This window comes from Argiope bruennichi, chromosome X1, assembly GCF_947563725.1.
Source record: "Argiope bruennichi chromosome X1, qqArgBrue1.1, whole genome shotgun sequence".
NCBI classification, from domain to species: Eukaryota; Metazoa; Arthropoda; class Arachnida; order Araneae; family Araneidae; genus Argiope; species Argiope bruennichi.
The window spans coordinates 129,529,214-129,552,895 of record NC_079162.1 but is presented as its reverse complement, the minus strand read 5'-3'; the positions used below and the strand labels follow the sequence as shown (position 1 = coordinate 129,552,895).

Below are 23,682 nucleotides of genomic sequence, written 5' to 3'. Positions count from 1 at the left end.
TTTTTATTATCATATTTTGTTTGCAAAGTAACTCCAGAATATTGTTGATTTGGCAGAAACCCACTATTATTCTTGAAAGACACAGATTCAATGGATCCGGCATATGGAGACGAAACTCTTTATCCGATCACTCATCCTTATGAAGGTACAATTCCTTTATCCTACAAGATATAATGCTATGATCATTATTATCTTGCATGACGAAGCCTGGCTGAAGTTAAATTACATTTGTGAGGAGCTATTAAAGCATGAACTGGCCAGCAAGTTTCTTTGACTTGATTATATTGTGCATTTTGAGATGCTCCAGAGAGAATCATTGCTTCACCCTGTACCTTCTTAACACAGCAATAGGGTGAGTTGGCAAACACCAAAATTTTTAGCATGGACATCATTCTTATGCCTATATAGTTGAGATCAGACATAATATAACTTTATATTGAAATTGATTTTGTACTGAATTCAGATATTAAGTTTACATTTAGCATATTTTCAATACAGAAATAAGCCTATTACTTTTTCTTTTGCATCTAATTTCATAAAATTGAAACAAATCAATTTTCAACCATTATTTCTCTGATTTTTTTCCCCTTAACTTTAGCGGGGGGTGTTTGTTATAGTAGTAAAACAGTTGAAATGCCAAAAAAAAAAAAAAAAAAAAAAAACTGCTATGCAGAAATCAAATGAATAAATATCCATTGTTTATTCAAGAAGACAGTGCTATACTAATCATAATATAATTCTTGTCCTTAAATAGCTTATTGTTAAATAAAGTATAACTAATTGTAAGATAGTTGAGTGAAAGAGTGGCAAATTAATACATTAGAAGAAATGCAATTATTATGATATGTGAATAAGAAGGAAGTTCAACTTGGTTATGTCTTAACAGAAAATAAATAAATAAAAATTATTTTGATTGAAAATCTATGATTTCTTACCTTTCGAAAGCATTTGATTACATTAAGTTTTCTTAGAGAATAAATCTACGTAACTAAAATTTCATTCAACATACATCACATAGCAGTTAAATTACTAGAAAAAAAAAAATTGTAAGATTTTTTTCTAATTAAATACTCTGAATGCAATTAAAAATGAATTAATGATTTCATTAATATTCATAAAATCTAAAAATTATAAGAAAAAACAATTTTTGGTGGTGGTGGGGAATTACTATAGAAATTATTTTTTAATTTAAAAATAATAATGTATTCTTCATATTTGTATGATTACTTACTCAAGCTATGCTGATTACAACAATTTCCTCACACATCTAAGGACATTTTTTGTTTGTTGTCTTCTCTGATAAGCCATCTTTACAATTTATTTACTGAAAAAAAAAAGCCAAGTGTGACAAAATGAGCAAAAATTTTTTATACAAATCTAAAAAAAACAGAAATTAGAAACACTGAATGACAATAATAAATAAAGAAAGTAAAAAATTGGGCAGTTATAAAGATTTATTGATTTGGTACAGAGCTGCCCTCAGTTGACAAAGAAAGCAACAAAATATTTATTATACTGCAACAATGAATTGTTAGTCAAAAATAAACATTTATTTATACTGTAATTTTATACAAAGTAGATGGAAGTTTAAAAGTTAAGCAGCTTCAGAAAATTTAAAATATTTAATATGAAGCTCCTCTTCAAAGCAATATATTAATATGAAAAATGCAAAATGTAGAAATATAAAATTCCGAACAACTAAATAAAATTTCTTCAGATTTTGCTCACAAATTTTATGAAGCTCTTAGAAGGATTTTACTAAAGGTTTTGTGACAGTCAAAAGTTAATTTTTTATTGAGTAAAATCATGCTTCCATTACATATGCTTACCTACAAGCTGTTGTGTAGATGCATGTAGAGGCTCTGTTATTGGAATCAACCTCTTTTATGTAAAACACAAAGTAAAAATGTTTACATAGGGCAGTCCACAAAAGCTCAGTTGGCAAAGCACCTAAGTGTAAGTATCCAAATCTCAGGTTTGATCCTCCAACTGATACTTTTATTTTTCAAGAAAAAGAGACTTCGACATTTCGTGTATTTGATGCATTTATAAAGATGTAAGAAGATTTTATTTATAACATATCATATAATAACTTCACAAGGAAAATATATTAAGTTTTTAAATGCATTTACTTACATGCACATTGGCATTACAATGAGTATGCATATTAAGCATATTTTTACTTTCTCACACGATGTTTACATCATGTTATTGTCAATAATTAATTTGGTCTGTTTACTGCAATCTTTGTTACAAGCACTTCAACTTTTACTTACAAATACTGTAGCACAAGGAAGATTTCAGTGCTTCTGGAAAATTAAAGTTACTTTGTAATAAATGAATATTATAATGTTTTTATTTTCAGTAATACTGGGTATATCAACTATTAATAAGATAAAAGCAACTTACAGAACTGCGTTAATGAATTAAATTACATTTTATTACTTACTGAGATACTCTGTACTGCTTCAGATGGAAATGTGTCTTTAATTAATTAAAAAAAAAATGTCACAACATTTTTTCAGACACCTTTCCTTGTATTTCATTACTTATGAGCAAAATTTGTAGAACTTACATCAAAGATTGTAGCTAACACACCAATCAAAAATAGCTATTGGTAGCATGATACCTATCTCATCTAAATGAATGTAAAAATAGAATTAATAAACGAATTCAATGGAATATCAAAATGCTTGCAAATAACTGTATTTTTTAAAAACAATATTTTTTATGCAAAAAATAAGTCACACAAAATTCTCTTATCATACACAATTTAATTTTTAATTAAAATAAAAAAAATTTACATCAAAAATTTTAAAATGTAGACTGTACCAAATGAATCTTAAAAATTAAAAAGGGTTAATTTTTTTCATAAATTAATAATTTTTAAAGAATGATTTAAAATTTAATTATAAATTGGAGTTAGCAATTCAGTGGCAAATAAATAAAATGATTGAAATTTCATAATTTTCCCATTCAAAAGGAATGACGATGCTCAAGACAAAACTATCCTCTCTATATACGAAAACTTATTTTTAAATAATAAAAATTTACTAATTGTCATGGAATCTTCATTAGGTTTCAGAGTATTTATGAGCAAAACCTGATGAAAATATAATGCATAGTTTGGATTCCTATGGTTATGGTGTGAGTTTCACTTATATAGATAGCGTTTGAACAGGGTATTGATTTTTTTTTAAATGAAATATTTTATTAGTTTTTTTACTATTATGCAGTAAGGAATAAAGTATTACAATCAGGGAGATTTTTTTTAATCTTTTCTACTTGCAAGCTCTTTTCAAGCTGGGGATTGATTCATGATCACTTTTTGTTACATATTTCATAAAATGAATAAGAAATTAAAACCTAATAAAAGATAATGAGAAATAAATTCAATTCAAAATAATCATTTAGTGAATTGACGGCAAATATTTTAAAAGAAAAATTAATTCATTCATCACATTTTGAATTAAAAAAAGAAAGCCCTGCAAAATTTTCTTGACCCCAATATGCAACAACTAAGGGTTACATACCACCGCCTCAAAAGCCCAAACTTATAATTAATACAACTAACTTTAAGTCTGAATATTTACTAACTAGAACATTTTTATTGTGTGTGTATATATAAACTGAGATGGGCAGTTTCACTTCATTCATTATGGAACTGAAGCTATATTTTATTTCAAACACTTTAAATTAAAATACTGTAGATTGTTTCTTTTACAACTAAAAATAGTCAATAAAACTTTTCATTTCATTTCAAATCAAATACAAAACCAGTGAAAACCTAGCAAAATATTTAAATCAATTTGAAAAAGTTATTCTCATTGTAGACCTTGTACCAGTCTATTTTGAGAGGAGAAGATACAGTTAATCCGAAAACACGTTCACATACACGAAAAAAGAAAGTCGGCAACCCTTTTCTTCATAGTCTGAAGAGGTTAAGCCTAACAATAACTAGGGCTGAGGGATTAGTAAGCTTCAATCCATCGATTATAGATCGCAATATATTGCGCACGATAAATACAGTTCTTGATTTTATATTATATTATATTATATATATATATATATATATATATATATATATATATATATATATATATATATATATATATATATATATATATTTGTTTGCATGTTATAAATAACCTCTTTTAAAATGAGCTATCATAACTTCTTCAAAAATGAGGAATTTTCGGTTATGTAATAAAAATATTTATCACGCCTTCCAATAAAATATGATATTAAAGTCATTTCAAAAAAGAGTGTTGTAACAGCAATCCGTTTTAGATAATCTGTATTTCTCAATATCTTGTCATAATTTATTCTAATTTATTATTAAATTTTAGTCTCTCTCTCCCTCTCACGTACAAGCACACCATTTATTCCTAATTTAGAAGAAATCGAAATCTTAAGTCTAATGCCATGATAAACTCTCAGTTAATAGATAAAATAATTTCAACTAAAGATGCTTGAATATAAACTTTCATAAATAAAAAAATAGTAATTCCGAAATATGAATGAATATTAAGTATAATGGAATTTAAGCGCATTTATGAAAGAATAATTAATTCGTTAAAAGTTATGGACAAGGTTGCCAATTCTCATGCAATTACTATACATGAAAAAATAAAAGAAAAATGCTGCTACATATATTATCAGTAATATAAATTCATCGAAAACATAAACAGTATCTAAACAAAATGCTTATATTTCTGAATTTCAATAGCATTTCCATTATTCAATCAACATTGAGATATAATATGAAAACCGAATCATAAAAATCAAAATCAGAATATTAAAAAGTGTCATAAATTGTAAAAGAATTGCAACATATTATTCAATCATTTCATCAAAAATATATCCAAGAAAATCTATTTATCATTCCACCACTATATATTCCTATTAACATTGCCCATTTTATCATCAGAGAACCAGTTTGATTGCCATGCTACGAAACGAAAAGGGAAATTTTGTCAGAACAAATTCTCTATGCTCTTAATGTTCAGTCAGCATTGAAAGTTCAATCAAATTCGATTAGCATCAAAATTTAAGTAGTTATCAAAAGAAGAGTGAACTGATCTATCACTAAAAATAATTTTTATCATAAATGCAAAGTAATATGAATTAATAAACAATATATCGTGAAAAAGAAATGGAACTATATTTTTAGAGGTATAAAGCTCTGAAAATTTATACATTTTTGAAAGCATATAGAAGCATGAAATAAAAATTTAAAACGATAAACATCCTAACACGTATTTCACTCATATATAACCTGAAATAAGTTCGAATAATTAAGGTCTATCAATCCATCAATATACACTGAATGGCCAGATTATTATGAACACGGGCATTTATACACAGATTGGCTGTAACTTCAAGTTGTTGCCGCTAAACGGAGTAATAGCTGTAAAAAGGAAATGCATGATAAGTGAAACATCAATTACATTGTATTAACTGCGAAGAAATTGGCAAAAAATTTGAAAACGAAATGAGTGCAGACGCTCAAAGCGACGGAACTCGTATCTTCACAACGGCAGCACTTGTGAAGTGTCGAAGAGACAGCGACTGTTAATGTTTACAGAGAATGAACTATTACGCAGAAAACTCGGTCTCAATGTCAGGCTTGTGGTCGTTGCAAGCTACTGAATGTTCGGTCGCAAAAGAGATTTGCCAGAATTGTCCAGTCCAATAGGATTGCAGTACGGCAAACTGCGGGAATCTTAATCAAGGTGCAATTGCAAGGATCTCTGAACAAATTGTTCGCTACACATCACACCATATATGCGATGGAAGCCGCCGACTCGCACGAAAAGAATTGTCTTGAACAGACGTCTCCAGTTCGGAAAGGAGCAAGTAGATGATTGGAAATAGATCTTATGATCCGATGAATCGCGTTTTCAACTACACTATACTGAAGTGTTCGAATATGAAGAAAACAGCACTAAGCATGGCCTCAATTGCACTGACACAACATTTCAAGATGGTGGGAGAAATATTATAGTTTGGGGAATATTTTCTGCTCATTGTATGGGTCCTTTGATTACTGTGGAACAATGTCTGAATGCCCAAGAGTATAAAAGATTTATCGCAAATCAAGTACATCCTGTTATAATAATGATATACCTTGCCGGGGATGGATATTTCACGCAGGACAATACTCTCTGCTATAAAGCTAGCATTGTACGCAGATGGTTCGAAGAGCATGACAGTGACTTTACTTGGATTATTTAGCCTACACAATCACCAGATCTTAATCCAACGGAAAATATGTGGGATGAGATAAATCATCAGGCAGCTGGCTCTAATATTATCTCTTCTGAAGAAACTGGAAAATGCAGTTCATCATATATGATATCAAATTCCTCCTACCATCTACCAAAATTTAATAAAATCCATGCAATATGAAGGGCAAAAGGGTATCCAACATTGTATTGAAGAGATGGTCATAATATTTTGGTCACTCAGTGTATATACTCCTTCCGGAATGTGTATCAAATGTAATGCCTCCGAATCCATTAGGAAATATTATCAGATTTATTCTCGATGACATAAATGTTCGATCAAAACCAAGAGCTAGATAAATATCGAACACTTGATCAAGACTGATGAGCATTAAACTTTAGATAGTGATCAAATAATGAATGAAGAGGTTTGCCGCTAAAATTAATCTGTATCATAAATTTAAAAAAATTTAACGAACAATATATTATGAAATAGAAATGGAGAAACTTTTTGAAAGGTATAAAGTTTGGAAAATGTCTTTTTAAAAATTTAAATGTACATACTGTAGGATAGAAAATGAATTAAAAGGGTGGAGGCGGGATCTTAATGCATAATTCAGAACTGATTTCGAAATTTCGATCTGTATCTGAAAAAGTTTGATCAGAAATAAAATTTATTCACCAAATAGCGAGTATACTTGCAACTTCAGATTTTTATTCCTTAATAATATTTTTCTATTTTTATTGGCATCGTGCTTGTATCATCGCTAATACAAAGTGAATAATCAAATATTACCCTAAAAATTAGGGGGGGGGGGGGAGAAGGAAGTGAGAATTATTAATGTAGCAGTCTTGATTATAGAACTATGAGTTATATAAAGTTCCTAAAAAAGAATCTAATTTTATATTAAATTAAACATAGAATACCAAAATTAATTTCCAAATATTTTTCACAAACATTGAAGCTAAATTATTTAATTTTTTTTGTAAGATTCTTATGAAAAAATATTAATACACTTTTATTGCATATCTAAAATTACTATATTACACTACAATTAGGTATATTAAGACAAAACATTACACCGCCATTTATTAACATTTCAATTCTTTGAAAAAAAAAGTAAGAACATAAGTAAACAAATCTAAGATATAAAAATCACACACATTTTATAAACTATATGTAGAAGGAGCTTCCTGTGTCTCTTTAGAAATTTGGAAATCTAACACTTTTCATGTTCAGTTTTCGAATTTACTACCCTATCTTGGCAACAAGCAGCTTGCGTACAATCTATACATTTAAAATAATGCATAAAAGCAAATAACAAGTCTCCCAGCCACAGCACTGATTTCGTTATTTTTATTTCTTTTGAAAGTTAATGATGCCTAGATCAATGATGGTCTCTTACACTTAATTCTTCCATTTTCGACAAAAATCTCAAAAATATTATTTTCCTGCACATTATTGGCAGGGAAAAATCGTGACGAAGTGCCCAATCACAAACACTAAATAAAATATCTAATGAAAATTGGCGAAATTCATACATTTCATATGAAGGATCATGATCCCTAGATATGTCTTGATGGATCCCCTATGCCTTTCACTACCATTTTTACGATATATTGCAAAATAAAAATTATATAGCGCTCTTAATCTCAAAAAGTAGACCGAATTCAAGATTTTGTCAATATAGAAAGTGCGCTGGCTTATTCAGCTTGTTAAGCAAGCTTTGCATTCAATTTCTGCAATTACCTTTCTTTTCTGTACAGAGAACACGAAATCAAGATTCTAACTTCACTTTCTTAATGTCAGAGGCAGCAATTTCTTTAGCCCTGTTTTCCTCCAAAAATCAACCATTCAGTGAATTTATTCACTTCTAGAAGTTCAAAGTGAATTAATACACATCTTCTTGGCATACTATAATAATGAACATTTTTCTGCATATAATTTTTGCATTTAATTAATTCTCTAATAATAATGTTGAAATATAATAAACAAATACCCTACAAAGAAGTAACAAGGCAACAATGAGTTTAAGTTACTGTTAAGAATAAGCTCGGGTAATTCTCGGGAATTATCCCTAAAAAGAAACTCCTTCCTACCCCCCCCCCCCCCCAAGCAAAAGGAGATGGAAGAAGAGTCAATGAAAGGTTGAAAGGGTTATATTTTCCACACAATCAGCATTTCCGTACACTGAGGGGGAAATTTTAATACCAACCCCTGGACCCTAGCATTCCACCATTGACTAAGTACTTACCTTGAAACCTGAAATATCGCTAAGAAACTATATTCAAATAATCATACACATTTGCTGTTCAGATTCTTTTTTTTTTTTTTTTTTTAATCATCAGAAAGAAATATAAGAACCCTGGTAGAACAATAAGTAATTTTAATAGTCTTATGTAAAGACCTTTAAAAATAAGCAGTTTTTATGATGCTACGCTACCTATAATAAGTCAACATATTATTTACTACATCTCAAACAACAAAAATAAATAAAATTTAAATCTGATACTTTTAACACATATACGTTAAAATTTGAATAATAAATATTTTTTTAAAAAACTTTAAAATGAACTAAATTTAATATATCTATAGTATAAAAAAGGGCAAAAAATCTGCCATGTTTTAAATTTATTCTAAATATATGCATACAATTTTTAAGTAAATTTTTCAATAAACAAGAAATAATATAACGAGAAAAAAAATTTATTGACTCAATCTTAAAAATTTAGAACTAACATGAAATCCGTAAAAATGTCAGTTTAAATGCTTGATATAAATTGAGAGAAGTTTTACAATAAGAAAAGAGCCAACCACTAATTTATTGAAATTTTGGTTTCACTGGTGCGAAATGTGTGCCGGTGCAGTTTGCCGTTTAAAACCATATCACTGCACAACAAACTTTGCATAAAATGCAATAGTTACATTTGAATATGAATGTATATATATAAAATTTTTGGCTATATTTTAACATTTTATTTCAAATTATATAATTTTGAGTTGGCTCCTTTACTAGATAAATCGAAATAGATTTTAGAAGGCAGTGTAGCAGAAAAACATACAATTATTGTAAAACTCTGCAAATGCACCAATGATAAAAGTTCGAGTAAATACCTGTTAAACATCGAAAACGAAAAATAACTGTACGCATTATTACGGAACCACGATCTATCATGGAACATGATTCTTCATCGTCATGCCAATAAATCGATTTTTTTTTCAAAAATTGATATTAAAAATCAACATTTCCAAAATATTTTCTCCCCATTATATTGAAAATTAGTACAACCCTACCAGTAGCCGCCTTAAAGACCATGTTCAATACGCATCGATTGGAAACGGCAAATTCTGAGCATTTTTATGATTTACAGAACAGTTCGGGGAGTGCTACACGTGTAATTTTTTAGTGTAAAGTATGGCATATTCAAGCTGCTCTACCGTGTCTTTTTCTCCTTTGACGTATGATCAAGAAAAAAATAGATTTCAAAAGTTATTAGAGGAGATTTTGTTGAATGAAAATCCCTCCTTAATACATATTTACTGATTAGTGCACCAGTCTGAAAAGAGAACCTCTTCAAAAGATGGTACCTGTGATCAAGATGACAGTTTTCACTTTTAAATATTGTTGATATAAATTTAAATATCTTATTGTTATTGACGAAAACCCCACCAAAGTAGTCCACGAATATGAGGCACTTCTTGAAAGATTCTGTGTTTTCGTTTTTAGATCTTTATCTAAAATCATAATAGTAATAAGGGAAAATATATAGTGAATGTATTCTTGATGAGTCACAAACAAAGAAAAGAAATTTATGTTACTGAAAATGTTACATATTCTCAAAACAAAAGGATAACATATCAAAAATTATATTAGTAAATTGTGAAAATAACAGGTGTCAAGAGCAGTGTGATATAGAAGCTTCATGTATATAAACTGGAAAATGTCTAATGCTTCTTATATCTGTATAACCCTAATTATATTCAAAATTAGTTGCATAACTCAGTTTTCATTTAAAAAAATTGTATAACTTGAAATATAATTGCATTTATAAATAAAATACAAAATTTTCTTCTCATAGAAATGAATGATTCCAATTCTGAAAAAAAAAAAAAATGAAATGCCATAAGAGAATTTAAAAACATGTCCTCATGTTACATTATACAATGATTGTTCACATGGATTAACAATATACCAGTGCTTCAAAATTGTACTAAACTTTAGGGAGATTTGTGATAAACATGATTTGTATATAAAAATTAATAGAAATTTGATTATGTTATTTTCCAAAAACAATGAAATTTCAAACAAAGAAGCAATATTTCATTCATCTGCTTTGAAATTAAAAACAAAAATTGTTGACAATAATATATAAAAATCAATTCAAAATAACCAAATTGTTAAGTCTTCTTTCCTTTCTTCCTCCCCCCCAAGAGACTGAATTAGTGGTTAACAAAAGAAAGATCAGCATATACATTTTTTTTTCATTCTAAGATATTACACATTGTAGAATGAAATCAAATGAAAGACACAAAAAAAAAGCAATAGCCTAATAATTTTTTGGCATGACAAAAAGTTTCTTTATGAACAAATTTTATTGATTAAGATGTTTAGGAAAACTCATAGAATTGTATTTTTGATAACACGAAATGGAATAACTTCATAATTTTGTTTAATTAACAGTGAAATTGGATCAAATCTGAGAAGTAATATAATTTAAACCACATGATTTGATCAGCTGAAAATTCTTTTCTTAAAATTACATGACTTTGCAGAACTTTGAGGTGTGGGTTTCTACTGAACATTTGTATGTAGTAAGATCAATGATAATATTTTAAATGTGAGAATTAAAACATCTCAATATATAACAATTCACTTCACTGATAAAAAAAAAAAAACATCTCATACAGTAAATGAAGATACGAGGGCTTTCAACAAATTTCTTGGAGATCATCCAATTCCTAAAGGTTATTATTCTAAGAAAACTAATTTGGGATAAAAGCAAACTATTTCATAAGGTGTCACTTTAATTTTACAGGTAACAAAAGAATCTGGAAGAGACGTTTAATAGAAACTTACTACTGTAGGGATTTCTCAAATTTTAATGTTAGACCTTCAGTGATTGTCCATCGATGTGGAAGAAATATAGGTACTTATGTTCAATTAACGAAAAGGAGAAATGACAGACTGAATATATTAAGACAATTTTTTTTATAACAGAATATCTGACATTGCAGGTCTAAAGTTGTATAAATAACATAGTATTTATTATTTTACTGATAGAAAAAACGTTCAAATTTTTATAAAACCCAACAGAATTTTTAACAAACACTGGGTAATGTATATCAAGTCCCATCAAAATCTTTCAAGGATGTATCATAAGTTTATACTGACTGTTTTACTTGCTAAATACAATTCAAACCTGAGCCCCATATAACCATATGGAATAGAGCTAGGTTATTTACAAATAAAATCTTTTTAGGTGAAGAATGAGAAATAAGTAAGGTAAATTTCATCAAAATTGCACTAGCTTTTCTGAGAATCTGCTCCTATATGCCTTAGGGTTTATCATACTGAAGGGATGATAAGAGAAAATAGTATCCATTGCAAATTTAGTCTTACCATCAACAAATATTCATGCTTGTTAGTTCATGAAGTATTTTATTTATTGCAACAATTTGACCCCCCATTCAGAAGGAGGGAGATGTTGAGTTAAACCAACAGCATTTTCAGTCAACTTAAGGCAAAATCTGTACATCAAGTTTCATCAAAATCACATATTATTTAGCACACACATTTCTTTTACAGGTGCAGGGGGGAAAAAAAGCCACTAACTTTCTTCTGGCAGAGATCACCATACAATTATATATATATATAAAAAGTTATCATTTGCAAGGAAAATTTATGCATTTTAAAATTTTCTTTTAATTTAAAAGTCCAAAGGCACCAGTAATTTTCCTCATCAAATTCTAAAATAACAACAAAAGTTATTTCATGAACCTAAATTCCATTAGTGTACATCTATTTGTTTCCAAGTTAAGAGCTAACAAAAGTTTTGCCCTCTAAATTTAAAATAAATTTTTGAAATTTTTCCATTTCTTAAAAAAAAATATAGTTATTGACATGAAATTTCTTTGTTATGGAAATATAAGGTACACCCATATTTGTCATCAAAAAGTAACTTTTAACCTAGAATATAACTTTTAAAATTTTTTTAATGGAACATGCCTAAATTTGAGCTCAAATCAATGGACAAGTCCATTTTATACAAGTATGCAAAACTTAACATTATTCCTATGAAAAGTTTTCTCACTCTTTTAAATTTTCTCCAACACCTCTAAAATAATGTATTTAGAGGTATTTTTACAAATTTCAAAATGCTAAGAAGTCTTCATTTGACATTGAAATACTACTTCACTTTTTACCAAATATTATTTACCACTTAGTTGTAAAATAAGAACATAATCATTTTTAGCAGTGTCAAAACATACCAAATACAAATAAAAAATGTGTTCCAGAAGCAAAATATTCTATTAAATAGCAACCATTTTTAAATCTGGGAAAGAATCTATCCCTGTGACAAGCTAGAATTTTTACTTGCAGGTTCATGGAATGATGCAAAGCATTAAAGTCATGAAAAATTGGAATTTTATTTCCTAATAAATAATTTGTAAGATCAAAACTATTTAATTTTTCAAACATTCTGGCTAAATTTTTTTTTATAACTAATGCAAAATGAACTCCATATTTTGTAACAAGGAAAGGGCTTATTTTGTAATTATTGTTTGTTTTATGAATTAATGATTTTTGACACAAGTCTCAAATTTAATAAAATTTATCTGCCATAATTTAACTATATCACTGTACATAATTATAAGTGAACTAAATTCAGGCATCAAAACTTTATTAGATAACACAAATATCAATTTTTTTGGATGCAAAATATATTTATTTTAAACACATGAAAACAACGTCAATTATTCATGAAGTAGTGATTAACATTTAAATTAGCACTATTATTACCAATAAAAAAATATTCATTTCCTGCATTGTATTTAAATAAGAACAAAAACAGTTTAATAAAATTTAAAAAATAATAAATTTCAATCAGCCTGCATGTCAACAATGCAAATAGAGTTTATATGGTGGAAGCTTTCACTACTGAAAAAGTAGTAGATTATTCAACTGAAAGGAATCTAGTTAAATGTTAAAATGGTCACTTATTCAAGGGTAGCAATGGTGATATTAGATTCTCTGTTGGATAACAGAACAATAACTTATAGAATAAAGTAAAAGAAATTTTAAATACTAAATGATTTTAGGTGAGGACTCACCATAATGCTAATGAAAATTAAAGAGCAGAAGAGTTTTTCAAGTTAGGAAAAAAAGGGGAAAGTATTGACGAAGAATTCACTGTGCCCATTTTGCAAGTTTGAAACAAAGATACATAAAAAATACTATCCATATGACAGAAAAGATGGGATGTCTTAGAAGAAAGAATTTGATTGAAGAAGTTTTTCAAAAATGTTATGCCAAAGAAGACACATAGAACGTCCATTTTGAATGAACTCAACATGTAATTGTGGAGGTAGTGAGGAATCATCTGAACATACCTATTGAGTTGTCCCTTATAGGATACAATTAGAAAAAAATCCTATCTCGTGGACTGTTAGAGAACTTTTGGAACTTATTTTTTCTTCTTTTAAGCAATTCTCTACAGAAATTGTATAGCTAATGCTTTTATCCAAGTCCTTCAGTCAATGTAGATATAGTTAGATTTTTGTCGTATTGACGAATATCATAATGATTTTTTTTGTAAGCATTGTTGTTGTTGCTTATAGCACTTGCCATAGACAAGCCCACTGACAAAGTCAGCAATTTAAGCCAAGTTTGTGCAGTAGCTTCTGAGGGTAAATGCCCCTGAGCACCTGAGGGCAGAAGTCTGACTGCTAGCTCATATGAGGAAGACACTCACACTTGCTAGCACAACCCCTTTTTACAAGGGGGCTCTTTCACACACCTCACAGATAGAACACAGAAGAAAGAACAACAATGCCTGAACCAGAACTCGAACCCAGGAGGCCCAGATCACGGGGAAGACCCGCTACCCCTAGCTTATTCGGCTTTCTAAGTGCAAATATTAAATGTAAATTATTATTGCAATGATGTTAACATACTGTAATAAATTTGGAAATGTAATATTATGTTGTATTTCAAACGGTGGAACAGGCAGTCTTCTAGTAATTGGATCTGAAAGGGAGGGATGATTGAGTGCTATGCTGCTTGCACACACCGAATGATGTCTCACTCAAATGGTGTGGCGTTGAGGTTTCATTCTCAACCCTATAAGTGGTGCCTGTGCTTCTGAATTGGGGAAAGTCACTTTGCATTACCACAACTGTGTTGTTCCAAGTGACCTATTCTTGGGACAGAGTTAATTTTCAATTATTAATCTGTATATCAAGATGAATAAACTTATTGAAAAATAATGTTTTGCAATAATTTCTTTTGGAATAAGCAAAAATATTTTATTACAAATTATGCAAAATTTTGAATGAAATTCATTTTTAAGTAATCATTTTTTTAAAGATTTGTTACCTTTAAAAATAAATGTTATTTTTATTTGATATAAATTAAATGAACAATCATGATTTGCTAAATAATTCTGTTACAATTAAAGCGTTCTCACTTTCTTTTGAAAAGAATTTTAAACTTTTAAGAACAAATGTAAAAATTTAAACATATACTTTTATCTCAAATTTTTATGTATAATGGTATTCATGTTCAGTGGTGGTGTAATAATCATTTTTACAATAAATTATATTTTAGTATATTCTTATGAATCTTTTAACTCTTATTATTTGTATTACACCATTTAATGTATTATATCAAAAACGTACTAACAGAAATTTTCAATTATTAAACTGGTTATTGTTTGAAGGCATCACATGGAACAATAAATTTTGAAATAATATATGTAATAATTATTCGTATAACTATGCTTGATTTACCACTTTTATTCATATCTGAAGCAGCAAAATATATGAATTAATAGTTTTTCACCACTTAAATATTGCCATAATAATGGAAATTAAAGATATATAAAATAAATAAATGAACATTTACAGTGATATTGATTACAAAAGATTTCATTATAACATCACTCTAATCATCATCTTTCATTCCATGTCTGTAACATGCATGTATTCTGAACATGTGTCTTCTTATAAAGAAATCTTCATAAACAAAATAATCAAAAATATTTGTACAGAATACTAAGTAGACTGGACATGATCTTTTAGCATTCAATATTATCTTTAAATTACATTTTCAGCTTCCTTATACAATGACCAACAGCAGAATAAAAGCATTTTTTTTTTTGCAATCATACATTTTGAAAGAAATTAAGAGTTACTTAAGAGAAAATATACCATACCATATTTTTGATTTAACAAGTTGAAACATGTAAATGAAATTGCACACCAATCAGTTGATTTATAGAAGTATCAAAATAATTCATTCCAACATATTTACCCTTCTAGTAATTTCAATCAACTGATGAGGAATATGCATACCAGGTTCATTAAAATTGCTCCATCCATTCAGAAATGATAATACCTTAATATAGCGAGTTTTATATATACCTTGTTTCTTTTAAAAACAGGACCTTATCAGAAAATAAATCCCAACATGATTTTTTAGAACACTTGCAAAATAAACACCAATTAAGATTATTAGCCAATGAATGCCATATATTCAAATACACAACACATAAACATATTTGATAAATAATGGTTGTGGCTACAACTAATAGGAATCTTCAGTATTCTAATATTAATTAATATTAGAATTAATTTGATCCATACGTAAGATGATTGCTAATGCATCCGTATTTGCATTTAGTATAAAAAAATACTATAAATTAAACTTCTCTAATTACCAAAATACTGTAACTTTTAATCTGTAAAAACTGATATGCAACTAGGCAAATTGGCTTATGTGACAAAATAAAATTTACAGTTTTAAAAAAGAATTTTAATGGAACTAAGAAAATTTCGAATCAATTTTCCTAAATCACAGTTTCAGTTTTTTCCAGAAATTGTTGAGGTGTATTATTTAAATAAAATTGCATACACGACAATTGCAAAAAGGTAAGAAGAAGACTAGAAGATTCCAGAGTAAAAATCTTTAAGCTTCTATAAAAAGATGCTAAACTTTGGTCTGAAAACGACAATTACATTACAATAACGCATTAATACGCAGAGGAGGAAAATGCCATTTAGGTATAGCACAATTCAGCATCTGCCATGTTCTAAGTTTGTAGACATCAATAAAAGGATTGCTGACAAAACAAAGTGTTTGGTTGTTTATAGAGTTAAGCTTCAAGCAATTGCCCTTGCAATGGCAAAACAATTAAGACATATTGCCAAAAGAATTCACTGGATGGATGGCTTCTTTCAGTAATACAAACTACCTAAAAGTAGACTAATAAAAATCAGGCTTTCAGACTTCAAGGAATTAAAAATGTACAAGAGTTGAGACTTGGGTGAATAATTCATGGGAAAAATAAAAAATAGATGAGCTACCAGTGCACAATGAACTGGTTACATAACCAAGGAGTGTTCATTTAACCTTTTAAAGGGCAATTTTTTTCTAGTCATATTATTTTAAAATATTTTTAGGCTTGAAATTAGAATAAGAAAAAGGATTCATTTAGCTTATTAGATAAATTTAATTTGATTAATTAATTAATTTGGTTAATTAATAATTAAGTAACAAATCATGACATCATTTTGTCTGAGATAAAGAACTGAAGCATCTAAGTTTGTCTTTATAAAAAAATTTGTCATAACTTATGCCAAACTACATTTCATACAAAGATTGATAAATTACTTCCCACAGCCCTAGAAATGGTTAAAGAAAACTATTGCTTGACATTAGAGATTAAGGCTGATGGTTTTACAGAAAAATGAAATCACAAGAAATTTAAGCCAGAATTAATGGTTTGGAGCTTTACCTAAATATTCAAAAAGAAGGAATGGCTATTTTCAAATAAATAAAATTTGTGTATGAAGAAATTAAATACACACTAAAAATAAACCCTTATACATCATTTGAAGCAAAAATTAGTACAAGATCAAGTCTTATTCCTAGATAAATATGGTACAGATTAAAGACCTATACTAGTTTCTAATTAATGCAGTTTAATTAATTCAAAGGATAATTTAATCCAAATAAAATTAATTTATTAAAATGATTGCAGGTGCACTACCCATTCAATATCCTTTACAGATTTGTGTACCAAACTTATAACAAATATTTTATAAAAGAAATTGAGTTTTTGTTAAGATACAATATCTACAAATAAGATGTTATTTACAGATGCTGACAAAAATCAATATTCCTTTGTTACGAGCTATGAATTGTTCTTTGGGATTATGAAATTTAATATCACTTTGTAAGATTTATTAACAATTAGACTAATACGTTTAATGCTTTCAATGTCCATTCAGTCTGGGTTATTGCATGGTTTCTCATTAGTTTGATTTCATCTGCTGAAGACAATATATTTATGAAGATCTCAGTGACACTGCACCAAGTTTTAGATAAATATCAAATTGCTTATGAATAACTAAAATTTGTATAATTAATCATTGAGGAATTTAAAACAACTATTTTTTAAGATTTTCATTAGAAATCTAAAGACAATAGTTTAAAATCTTAAAACAACCTTTCACATATGCTAAAAATCTCATTGAACCACATAAAAATTTCAGTAACTTTCATTGAAAATTTAAATAAGGCTGGTAGCAATAGTAAATTCCTTTTTGTGATTTTCAACAAAACCCTAGTAGCATAACTGATAAGGTCATCAGATCCCAATTTATAGATTTTATCTTGCTAATATGATTCACAGCTTTTTCCTCTTCACCAACTCCAAGACCAATATAAGCCATTTGACAATTCCAATTTTCAAAATTATGTCAGCTAATTCAAAATTTTATTCTTTTTCCTAAACTAATTTATAATCATACTTAAAACAACTCTTCTTCTAATACATATCCCAGTGAATTTTAATTACACTGATTACAGATAAAATGAAAATATTTATTTTGTGAACTCTTTTTGTTATTATATAGGCAGAAAGGTAAAAAGAAAAAAATCTTTAGCCTATTTAGCTCATTTGATATAGCAAATATGGGGGGGGGCTAAAAAGAATCTTTCAACATGGGTATAAAAATAAAAAAACTTAGCAACTACTCCTTTTATGAGAAATTTCAATAAAAATTTATTCATGGACACACTACAGCTGTTAAATAATACATAATTTCATCAAAACATAAAATCATGTTCATTTTATAAAAATTTCATTAAAAAAATTTGAAGATACCTACACCAATGGCTGCCATGCACAATAATATTTAAATGATCTTACTTAGGTTGCAATGCAACTTTGGTAAGACTTTAATACTTTATTAAATGTCTGAAACTGTCCTGTTATGCTGATCGAATTGATTTGAAACATATTACAATCAGCTACTATCATGCATCAAATAATAGTAAATCGCTTTACATATGATAAAGCAAATTTATGATCAACAGAGGTGAGAAATGTTCTTCCAATCAGTCTTAATCATTTTATTTATGCACAAGGCTTTTACAAAGGCCTTTTGTGTGTGCATGAGAGAGAGAGAGATCACATATTTTTCCAATCATTTAACAGTATCAAAACTCGTTAAACTCAGTTTATATCTGAAGAAACAAACGTCAAAATTTCATTCTTTTTTCCCCCCCTTGGTCTGTGAGTAGTTTAGTCTGCACTTATGGATTTTTAACTTCTGCCTTTATATATGCATTATCAGGATTTAAGCTTTGTTTATCTGTCAAGTCTCAAATCATCAAATATTTATTTTTTCATCAAATGGTAAGACAAGAATAAGTAATCTGCAAGTTGCAATAAGACTTTTCAATGACTTAAAAAGGTTTCGTCAAAGGTTTATTAACTACAATTTTCATTTTAAGTTCTTTTAGAATAATCTAATTCATTTAAGTTATTTAAAAATTCCCATTTTATTAAAATCTAGCATAATAAATCATTTGCAAATGCCAGTTTTTAGAGATGAATGCACATATTCTCCATCTACTTTCTTGTTAAAGCTGCATTACCATAGTTAAAATAATGATAATAACTTACATATTCAAATACATCCACTTCAAATTTAAATAAAGGAAGCCCAGTAAAAAAAGAGGACAGGATTAAACAGAAGATGCATTTTAAAAATTTGTCAGCTCTTAGAAAAACCAAAATTATTTGCTATCAAAATAAGAAATCAAATTGCAAGATACAAATACATAGTTCAAAATTGTTTATCTATAGGAATAACACAAGTATTATTAATCTGAACTTTTTTCTTAAAATTTATTGTTAAAAAAATCATAGAAAAGAAAGAAATGACACTTTTAGAATTGGGGAAGGGAGAGACATGATTTTAAGGATTGAATTCAAATTTAAATTAACATTACAAACAATTTGCAAAATTTTCCTATTCTAATAATTAGGAATATAAATATATCTTCCATTACTATAATTTTCACATTTTTGATTAAATAAACTTCACACTAAAAATAACTTTAAAAAATTATAGCTTAAGCAAATTACATGAAATGCTCAATGTTTGCAATGATTTTCAATGTCATGTAATTATTTTATTTATTTAAAATCATTTTTTAAAAAAGGGAAACTGTTACAAACAGAGCAAAAACTTAACATTAAACTTACAATACATAAAAGGTATAATGCAAATAACAAAACTATCAATGTAAACTTTAAAAAAAAAAAACCATCAAAAAAACTTTTTATTTAATAACTTTATCAAATATTTAATTCCCAGATGAAATTAGAAGAAATAATGGTGGTTTTAAAAAACACTGATTATTGCCCATTGATGTATTTAAATACTATCAAACTTTAAAAAAGAAATATAACATCTCTTTTAAGGATAGGGGAGAGGGAACTAACTATCCATAAAGTTAAATACTCCAAATGTAGCTGTTCTATAAAATTGACATACTTGAATTACAAAATAATTCTCGGTATCAGTACGGAATGCATGCTTGTTTGCATATATAAGAAAATTTAAAAATCACCATAATCATAAATATGCATCATCATACAATATAAATATATACTTACAGATAAATCATTTAGTACTTTTTTTAGAAAAAAGATTTTATCAACAAAATTTGTATCTAATGCATAGAAAACAAAAGATTTTCTATTTATCTATTTGAAAGAATAAATATTACATAGATTAGAAGATAAGAAAAATAACTAGATACAGCAAGTTAATTTGATATATTTTTAATAATATTTTATTTTCCTCCAGAAACTCAACACTTTTTAAAAATTATTTTCAACAAATATTTTATATCTATTATTTAAAATGGGGAGAAAAAATCCTTTCTCATAGGAATTCATTGAATTAAAATTAATAAGAAAATATTACAATGTAAGAACTTTAGAATAATGGGGGAAGGGATATTAAGCCAAAACATTAAAAAAAAGCACATCTACTCTAATATTACAGTAAAAGAACAGCTATAAATAAATGAATGAATCATAGCATAAAATATAAACAACAAATCTACTTGATATAAGGTCAAAGATAAAACTATTGATGCCCTAAGTTTTAATGATTTTGCAGTTATTCAATGAACAAATGTTTCATAATCTTTTATATTTCACAATTCATATAATGGAAATAATATTAAACATCACTTTCATGGAATGTAAAAAAATAGAAAAATTAAGGAAAAGTCAGAATAGGAAAAAGAATTTTGAAATCCATTACAAATATTTTAATTATCATTTTCCAATCTATCATAAAATAATCATGCTAACAAAATCCTATATTTAGAGCAAATAAAATAAGCTAAGCTTTACTGTTTTCAAAAAATCACTGTTTCTGATGTTACAGAAAAGAAACTACAGATATTTATTTTGCTTGTAAAGTATTAAAAAAAAAAAAAAAAAAAAACAGATGTAAGATATAAGAAAATAATCTTCTATAGATAATCTTTGAAACTTTGTACTTATTTTAACTCAACATTTCCCATATCTACTATTACAAAAGAATTGATGCCATTCTCCACTTAAAGACTATGAGGCTAACCTCCTCTAAATGTAATTAAACTAATAAATTTATAGATATAAGAAATATATACTTAAAGAAATGTAAATTTGTATTACACATACGACTTCAATAAACTAAAAATTAATTATATGGTATTTTAAAATATGGAATCAACATTCAACTTAGTTTTCTACTTAATTATTAATCAAATTTTAGAATCTTTCTTTACAGTACCCAAATATCAATGATATGTATAGAAAACTTCAATTTAGAATTAACTACACTTTAATATTTAAAAGAATTTAGCAAACAATATTTTAAAAGTTAAAATCATGAAAATATTATTGCCAATCTATTAAAAATATCCAAAAAAGGAATAAAAAGTTATGCAGTTATTCATTAAACATTAAAAAAAAAAATGTAACCATGCAGTTTAAGCAGCTTGATCATATGGAAAAAAATTTAGTACACAATTTTAATTTCACAATGAATCAAGTAAAATATATTTTCTATATTTAAAGCATAGTCAATTAAACATATTAAAGATAGCAACTATAATAGCTCTTTTAGAAAAGGTAAAATTGAAAATCACAATAATATTTCAATGTCTTTGCTTGCAACATAAGTTTCATCTATGTAAATCTATCTTAAAATGTTTAATTTCAACAAAAAATTTTAGCAATAAGTTTGCAACATTTTTTGAAGAGCTACTGCAATTTTAATCTTAAGCAAAAATATTAACAACAGGCAAAAAAAATTAGTATATCAAATATTTCAAAACATGTGGATTCATTATCATTGCTCTCAAATACTATACATTTTTAAAATCAACTAAATATAATTGATGATTTTCACAACATTGTAACAATTTATTTAGAGAAATATTTGAATAAGAAACACTTTTCATTATGAAGACCGAAATGTCAAGGCATTTAAAAACATTTGCAATGCATATTCTTTAAACATATTCAATATCAACAAACATTGCATATAAAACTCGAGTAAAAATAATTTCACAAAAATAACGTGACTAGAAACGAAAAAGAATGCGAAACAAATGTTTACATTTAACATTCGCATAAAGCTCATCTTAATTTCGTGCACATCGAATCAAAATGTCATTGAATTATGGAAAGAAAAAACTATTATTTAAAAATTAATGCTACAAAATTTTACCTTAAAACATATTTGTGTAATAAAAATGAAAAGCGGGACAAAGATATTAGAAATTAATTAGTTATAAATGAGAAAATTCTCGTTAATCACAAAGAGTTAAAAAAAAAATGCCTTTCATCACAAAAATCTTTATGCCGAAAATGTTTATATTATTGTTGCTTCTGACATCATGAGTTTTGGTCACAAAACATAATAAAAAAGTTATCGAACAAGAGAGAAAGGATCAAGCAAACGAGTTGGTATACAAAACGTGCTACATTTGTTTTTATATATAAACAACAAAATCCAACAATACCAATGAGGTATTTACTCACTTCATACGCCTAACAATGAACTGTTTTATGCTTTCTATTCATTCGAGGGAAAAACAGGAAAGAACCTTTTGGTAGAATAGATCACTAAATTATCATTAACAAATTATCAAAACAAATTACTAGAAAATCCAATATTATTTCACTGTCGCCATTTCGATGTCATAGAGGATCCGATCAGCCGAGTCGGACATGATTTACTCTAGTAGCCCCATCTATTACAGCTCTTGCCCGTGTGGAGAATATTGAAATAACTACTCTCGAGACTAAAAACAAGAACATTCGTTAGCGTCGATGATTAACGATATCTTTTAATTTAGAAATAATAATTATATTAAAGTAATATAATTCAAGCATCTTTAATTAATAACTTATTATAATAATGAATTGTCCATTATAAAAACTGTTCATCAAATATTTTGAATTAACAAAATCAAGATGAGATGAACAATCACGTTTAATGCTACTTTCATTATATCTATTTTTTTAAAAAAATATTTAAGCTGCAAATGAATAATAAAAAGGCTTAAAAAGAGATGTTTTTACGCCAATTTGGTATTATGACCTACAATTTCCCTCAAGCTTTAAACAGATGCATAAAAACGATAAAGAAAAAAAAAAATGAATTATCCTTCAAATGGAAGAATTTTGGATGAGCATTACTTCTTATTTTTGTGGAAAACTTCTAAATTCAATATTTTTACACGAATTAATTTCAAATATAATAATTTATTTTTGTTTTTTAAACCATTATTTTTCTTTCCATTCACCTCATTTCATACATGTATTTTGTGCAATATCTAGTTTTTCTCATTTCATCCTTTTAAAAATCGTA

The 23,682-nt window shown here is 27.4% G+C and overlaps 1 protein-coding gene across 1 annotated transcript in view; it reads right to left on the bottom strand.

The window, feature by feature from the left end:
* LOC129958772 (uncharacterized) overlaps positions 1 to 23,061 on the bottom strand; it is an 88,880-nt gene extending 65,819 nt beyond the window's left edge. Inside the window, exons 1-2 of the mRNA XM_056071446.1 lie at positions 22,851 to 23,061; positions 1,232 to 1,324 (exon numbers count right to left, since the gene is read on the bottom strand). The gene's annotated coding sequence lies outside the window, so the exon portion shown is untranslated. The remainder of the gene's footprint in view (positions 1 to 1,231; positions 1,325 to 22,850) is intronic.
* Between the last annotated feature and the right edge of the window lie 621 nt (positions 23,062 to 23,682).